Genomic DNA, 8,387 nt, shown 5'->3' with positions numbered 1-8,387 from the left:
TAGTAATTACTATAATATTACTATACCTTCTATTTACTTTAGTAATATACTATCTAGTAAGATATTTTTACTTTAGGTAGAGGCCTTACCTATTATAATGTCTTTATTTAAGTTAGTTTATTAAAGAGGGATTTTTTAAGGGGTATTTAGTACCTACTTAGTTATATATCTTTCTAGTGTAACTAGGTTTTTTAATAACTAAAAGGTTTATAAGTTAGTATAGAATAATAAGATATCTATAGCTTTTATATAAAGCTATATATATAGGTCTAGATGCTCTCTTGTGTTCTTAATAATTCTTTTTACTGTCTAGATATTTAATTTTATCTAAAATAAATTAACTATATTACTACTATCTAGCTTAAACCCTTTTTACTAGTTTATTATCCTATAGAATAGCCTATTACTATTAAATTCTATAAATATAAGGGTGTATATATTATTATAAAGGCTCTATAGTAGAGAACAAGTGACTTTATAATTTAGATTTTACTAAAGCTATATATATATACGCTATATATTAGTAATTTAGCCTAGTTATACTAGCCTTAGTATACTATTTCTATAAGCTAATTTTTATTAAGGTAAAAGAGTATCTTTACTATATCTTAGTAAAAAAAAATTTTAAAAGTGTAGATTAAGATAGTTATACTACTACTTAATATAGCCTTCTTACTAGCTATTATAGATCTAACAGGAGGAGTAAGGCTATAATAAGTAATATAAAGTAATATAGTGTAAAAGTAAAGTATAATAGTAAAGTAGTAAAATAAGGTAAGTAATAATAAAAAGCTAAATAAATAATATAGGATAAGAGCTAGGTATTAGTATAGGTTATCTATTAAGGTTGCCTCTCCTTATAGGAAAAAATAGGCAATAGGATATATACCCCTAGGCATATGCCTAGACATATACTAACAGGGTAATCCTATGTCCTACCTATCTGTCTACTATATAAGGCACTTGTCCTATAATAAATAGCCTAACTATATTCTTAGAGCTATATAACTAGGTAACTACTTATACACTTACCTATAAGAACCTACTAGAGGAGCTATTACCTAATAAGACTATAAAAACTAATAAAATATTTATACTTAATAAGCACTATTTAGTAGTAACCTTTTATAGTATTATACTTAACACTAGTGTAGCTAAGAAATTAACTACTAGCTATAAGTAATACTTTGCCCTCTAGTACTACTTAGGCAAAAAGATACTTATAAATACTACCTAAGTAAGTAAAGTAAGTATTTACTTTAGTAATAGTAATTACTTTAAATTCCTAGGGGTAATTAATATACTTATACTACTTAGTAACCTTATTTTTTATATAATAACTACTAAGACTTTATTTCTCTTTTACTTAAGGGATATAGACTATTATAGTATAAAATTTAATAACTTTACTAACTAGCTAATCTAAGGTAATAACGTTATACTTATTATTTACTAATTTAACTACCTATAGATACTTCTATAACTACTAGAGAAAAGTATTACTAAGTAACACCTAATAGATAGTAAATTATACTAAATCTACTAGTAATTTAGCTACCTAACTATTTAATAACTTTATAAGTTACTTAAATATACTAAAGAAAACACCTCCTTATTATTAATTAAAGCTATTAATAAGTACTACTACTACTACTAATTATACTCTAAAGCCCCTAGTTACTTTAAGTTTATACTATATAATAATAATAAGTTTAACTATAAGATCTTTATTAATATAATATATCTTAATAGTAATAAACTAGTACTTTATATAGTTAATATAGTAATAGTGTTTAATATAGTAAGATTCTTATAATCTATTACTATAGAGTATATATAAGAGGCACTATAGATATACTAAATTAATATATATCTTAGCTTACCTAATTAGATAATAACTAATACTAGCCTAAATTTTTACTTTAGTAAGTTTAAATATACTACCTATAGGTTATCTATTAAAGTAAAAAAAGTACTTATTAAAGCCTATTATAGTATTAGTAAAGTTAAGTACTATTATATACCCTTTTACTACACCTATAAGATTATTTATAAAGAAACTAGCACTAAACCTAAAGTTACCTTTTAACTTACTATAAAAATAATTAATAATACTACTAACCTAGATAGCCTTATCTTAACTTTTCTTGTTTTTAGTATATACCCTTAAATAACTAATAAGTTACTACCTACTATAACTACTATATAGTGCACTAAAGTAATTAAGAAAGTAATAGCTATAGTATACTAAATCTATATAAAGTAATAGCTTTATAAAGCACTAGCTATATATAATAGCCTAGATTTAACTAATACTATTACTTTACCCCTTTAATCCTTTGTCTATATATAGTATAAAAAATATAGCTAGTAAGGCCTAATTTACCTTATTACTAATAATAGTACTACTTATACTATTAATTTACCTTATAGCCTATATAACTTTAGGATTACTGTAGTAAAACCTTACTATATAAAGGAAGATTAACTAGACCTCCCTGCGCTAGATAAGCCTACTAACTACTCTATATAAGTAAAAAATAGTCCTATATATACTATATAAGCGTAAGAAGACCTTATAGAGATACCTAACGCTAAAGAAGAAGTATATAATACTATTATTATTAATAATAAACTATTATAATAATACTATAGTTACCTATAAAAGAACCTAATACCTATATTCTTTATAGAGATATACTTTACTATAACTATAGTGTTCTTAACTATAAAGGAGAAAGTAAACTATATACTTACTATTAAGCTATATAAAAAAGGGATTATTACTATGCCTAGTAAACCTTTTAAAGAATTTAACAAGGTAAAGGTAAAAGCCCTTATAGACTACAGTATATTTTATATTATTACCTATAATAAGAAATCCTATAGTAATACCTATGTATTTAAATTATATATAGTCTATAAAGTAAAAAGTAAAAATAAGTAGCCTTATAAGAAATTATAGCTTATTATCTAAGGCTATATAGATAATAGTAAAAAAATAATTCTTATATAGTTACCTACTATCTAGTAAATAGCTTAGTAATTAATCTTTACCTTTGCCCTTTTACTACTTTAATATAGATTTCTCTTCTAGCTATATAATATTACCTAAGTATATACTTAATTAGTAACACTACTAAATTATATTATTTTTACTTACCTGCCTATATAAATTTACTATCTTTACTTAGTAAATATAATAATAATAGTAACTAAGCTATTATATAGTATTATAAAGGTAAAAACCTACTAGTAAGTAACTTATAACTACTATTATAAAGAGAATCTCTAGATAAATTTATTAACTTTTAACCTTTACTTATTAACATTATTATTTAATAACAGTAACTTTAGATTAATTAGTATATAAATAGATAATATAATTAGCCTTATAAATAGTAAATTCTCTGCCTATAAAGAAAAGGAGCTTAAGAAGGCTACTTTTATAGTAAAACCTAAGCAGTTGCTTATAGTTAATAACTTTATTACCTTTAATAGTAATATATTATCTATTACTACTAACAGTAAGCTTACCTTTTACTAAAAAGGCTAAAGTAAAAAGCTCTAACTTATTAACAAGAAATTACCTACTGCTTAGTAAGATTATATCTAGTAATATACCTATAGCGTATATATTACTTCTATCTATTAACCTAAAGCTTACTTTAACTATTTAGTTACTACTTAACACTAATTACCTATAGTAAAGGAGATTAAAGCTCTAAACTACTATATTAAATAGTAAATTAGTAACCTTAACTATAGCCTATAATTCTTACTAATTAACCTTATAACTACTAAGCTCTTTATATTTATTAATAGCTTATTTATAAATAACTATAACCTTACCTTTTAACTTAGCTTTATTATAGTTCTTACTAATAAATAAATTATTAAGTAACCTACTACTAACAGTAAAAGCTTTAAGTTAACTAGTAATATTATCTACTTTAGTTTAATAAAGTATAAAAGAGTTATATATAGTATACTTACCTCTAAGGTCTATAGGATAGTTACTAGTGCTAATATTGCCTACGTAATTAGTACTACTCTTATAATAATTACTAACTACCTTAAACTACTATAAATACCTATAATACTCTACACTAACTTATACTTACTTTATAAGTGCCTTATAAAGCTTAGCACTATAAAGAAGAAGTAACTTATAATAAATATTATAGCCTTTTACTAGTTATATAAACACTATAAGATTTTTAAAATATAGTAGATTTATAGTAGTAATAACCTAGTAGATAAGTTTATAAAGTTATTACTAAATAATATATTAAAAAAGCTAGTTAATAATAAGTAGTTAAAGATATAAATAAATAAATAAGTTTCTTATATATAATAGACTATATAAGTAAAAAGTATTAAATACTTTTTAGCTTCTTGTTTTTATTATGTTTTTTAGCTATTCTTTTAGATATAAATAATAGGGGATTTCTAGTACTATAGAAAGTTGCTAGTGTTATAATATTAACTATTACAGATAAATATTAGAGTTATTAGGTTAACCCTAATAACTTATTACTAGTAAATCCTTAGATATTTAGCTATAGATTCTCTAAGGATTTATAGGTAATAAGTTAGTTATTTAACTAACTAACCTATAATAATTATCCTTCTTTTCTTTATATATAATAAAGAACTATAGTTACCCCTATTATTTATTAATTACTACTAATATATATAGTTAACTATATTAACCTATCCCTTAGTGTTACTAATATACTCCTTATATATAATTTTATAGGCCTATTAGAGCACTATATAGTATTATTCAACCTTTTTAATACTATAGTATACCTTAATAAAGATAATCTTAACTTTAACGCCTATTATATAGGCTTTATATAAAAATTTAGTTATAGTAAAGTTTTTGCCTATATTAGTAATAATTTAGTCTAGAGGTCTTTAGTAGACGTTAATCTAGTAGTAATAAAGTGCCTTTTATATAGTCTTTATAGAAATATTATAAAAAAAGTATACTATATTAAAGGTAGTTATAGTATTAATAATATAAAGAACTAGTTAGTTACCTTTAAAGTATATAATATTAATAATAACCTTATAGTTAAAAGAATAGTTATTATATAAAGTAAATTTAAATTATAAAGGTACTTTTCTATAGAGCTAATAGTAATAGTAGTATTTAGTTAAGTGCTTAATAGCCTTAACCTTAACCTTATAACTAGCCTTATAAAAAACCTTATAAAGACAGTAGACTAATAGGTACCTAAATTATTAGTAAAATTATTATAACTCTATATTAGTTAAGTAGTAACTAGTAAGGCTATATTTAGGTAGGCTAAGGAGTATTTATAGATGCCTTTATTTTTATATAACTAGTACTATAATATTACCTTATTAAAAGGTATTTATAAGGTTATTAAAGTAAATAAGTAGTTAATTTATATCTACTAAGTAAAGTAAAAAAGGTATATTTATAAGTATTATATAAAAAGTAATAGGCCTAAATAGTATACTAACTATAATAGTACTCTTTAAGTAAATAGTATTACTACTACTAAACTAGATCTTTACTTAGCTAGTAGTAGCTATATTAATAGTTACTAATAGTTAGATTTACTATAATATAGTTACTTATAGGTAACTAGTAGTAAAGAAAGTTACTATACCTATATTAGGTAAAATACCTTAAAAGGTACCTAATAAGTAATAATCTAATATAAAAGAGGTAGCTAGATCTAATAATACTATACTAAGGTTATCCTTTATTAACTAGTAATAAATAGCTTAGTCTACTAGGCTAAAGGTAAGCTTATTACTACTAAAGGTAGTACTACTAAAGAATATAGTAGAAGTATAAAAGGTATTACCTTTTAGTTTATTTTTACTACTTTTAAGAGTATAGTTACTTAAAGATAGTAACTAAGGTCTTTATTATCTTTATTATCTTCTTTTTCTTATAGGTAACTATCTTTATAGCTAGTAAAAAAGGTTTAATATATAGTTAATAAAAAGTCTTTTACTTAGTAGTTATTTTTAAATTATTAATATACCTTATATTACTTATTAGTAGTATATTTTATTAACTAATAACTAGGCTTATAGTAAATATAGTACTTCTTAGTATTATAGTTACTATTATTATTACTATAATAGTTACTATTACTATAGTTATTACTAAACTACTAGTTATACTCTTAGCTATAGTAAGTATAGTTAACCTAGTATTAATTATTAAAGTCTACTTAGTACTAGTTAACCTTATTATTATATTTTATTATAGTACTTACTAATAACTATAGTTAGTTATAGACTTCTTTAATATAGGCACTAGATTAAATAAGTATAATTTATACTTATAAACTCTAGAGTAAGTATTTAATAGCTAGAATTAAAGGACTTTATTATTATAGTAGCTATTAAGTAATACTTACTAAATAAAGTTAAGTTTATTAATAAGTTTCTTAAGTACTTTAAGCTTACTTTTCTTAGGGTTATTATATATAATATAGTAAAAGGTAGTATTTTACTACTTAGTAAAGTATATTTAAATAGCTTTAAGGCTCTTAAAGTAAGCTTTTATTTAGGTAACTATAGTAGTAAAGTCTTAAATATTCTTACTACTAATTTAGGTAAAATAAAAAGTAAAAGCCTTACTTTTAAGTATTAATAAGAAGGCTAATACTATTTAGTGTCTTTTAATACTAATTTTACTATAGTTATTATAAAATAAGTTTAACTTAATATTAAGTATATTATATATTTTACTAGTATACTTAGATTTATTAGTAATAATCTTAGTTAAGGTACCTAATTACTAAGGAGAAAGATAGTTACTAATAGTATTATTTTTAATTAGTAGTAGTTATCTTATACCTTAGGGTTCTATAGGATTAGTATATAAGTAAGTAAAAAGTCCTTACTATAATTAATAATAAGTAAAAAAGAATAATAGACTATTACTTTATTAAAATAGTCCTTATATTATATTATATAAAGAAAATAGTAAATCTTATATAGATTAAGTTTACTATAGTAATACTAAGGTTTACTACTTTTACTACTATAACTTTTATACTTATTTATTAAGTTAAGCCTATATTATTACTAGTTATTACTTAAGGTTTATAAATATTACTAGGCTTTATTTAGTTATATAGGTAATAGGTTACTATTACTATTTTTACTTATACTACTCTAGGCTAATATAACTAAATTAAATATTATTTAAGAAGCTATTATATATTTTAATAAGCCTATTAAATATTATTAACTTATATTATACCTTTTTAACTTTTTATTTATTTATATATAAAACTTATTATTATTAATAATAGTAATAAAGTATAAAGTAATTTATTAATAGTCTTTAGGTATAAAGACACCTTAGTTAAGAAAAAAGTTATAAAAAATTAATAGTAGTACTTTACTAGTAGTACTAAAGAGGGCTTTATCTTATCTATTAAAGTAATATTAAAAGTCTTTCTAAAGCTTATAATCTATAAGAGTATATTTAGCCTATTTAGCTATATAATAAGTAAAGTAAAAGTAAATAGTAAAAGAGTTTTACTTATTAAGAAAGATTTCTTAGCTATACTTCTTATAGTTAATATATTTTACTATAAAAGTAGGCACCTTAGAGTATAAGGTACTACTAAATTAACTTATTATAAGGTTAATTATTAAGGTTAATTAGTAGTAATTACTATATAACTTTTATAGTAGTAATTAAGTAGTAATTTTCTTTTTAATATAACTTATACTTATAATTCTAGATAGTACTAGGTTAGTTTTATATATATAAGGTAAATAAAGATAAGTTTTTTAAAGAGGTAAATATAAAGATAAAAAAAAAGTTAAATAAAGTAGTAATTATTACTACTTAAGTATCTTTTCTTAATAGTACTATAGTTAGTATAAAAGAGATTCTTACTTATTAAAGGGGTTCTAATAGTATAATAGACACTATAGTGTTTCTTATAAAGGTAAAGTAGCCTTAATAATACTTAACTTAGTTAGTAGTCTACTAGGTTATAGTAGGCTAAGTAAACTTTTATAATAGTAAGCCTTATTAATTACTAGTTATTAGTAATAATTAACTATTAATTAATATTAGTTTTTACTAGTTAATTAATAGGATCCTATATCTTGTAATATTACAAAGGTTAAGAAAAGGTGGTTAAATTTGTGGTTATTAATAGTTAACTAGTTAACAAGGTAAAGTAGGAGCATAAGTGTGGCAGCACCCTTACGTATGGGCAAGAGTGGGGATTCTGCCAGTAGGCGGTGTGTCACGTGACCCACCGCCTCCGGCCGCATTACCCATATGCCAACAGACATGTATAAAACAACGGGTTTCCTAGTGGGTTAACTGGACAGTGGCAGTTCCCAGACGATGCTTTTTGCTC

This window comes from Colletotrichum navitas, assembly GCF_030913465.1.
Source record: "Colletotrichum navitas strain CBS 125086 chromosome Unknown LY79scaffold_2, whole genome shotgun sequence".
NCBI lineage: Eukaryota > Fungi > Ascomycota > Sordariomycetes > Glomerellales > Glomerellaceae > Colletotrichum > Colletotrichum navitas.
This window is presented reverse-complemented; position numbering follows the sequence as displayed.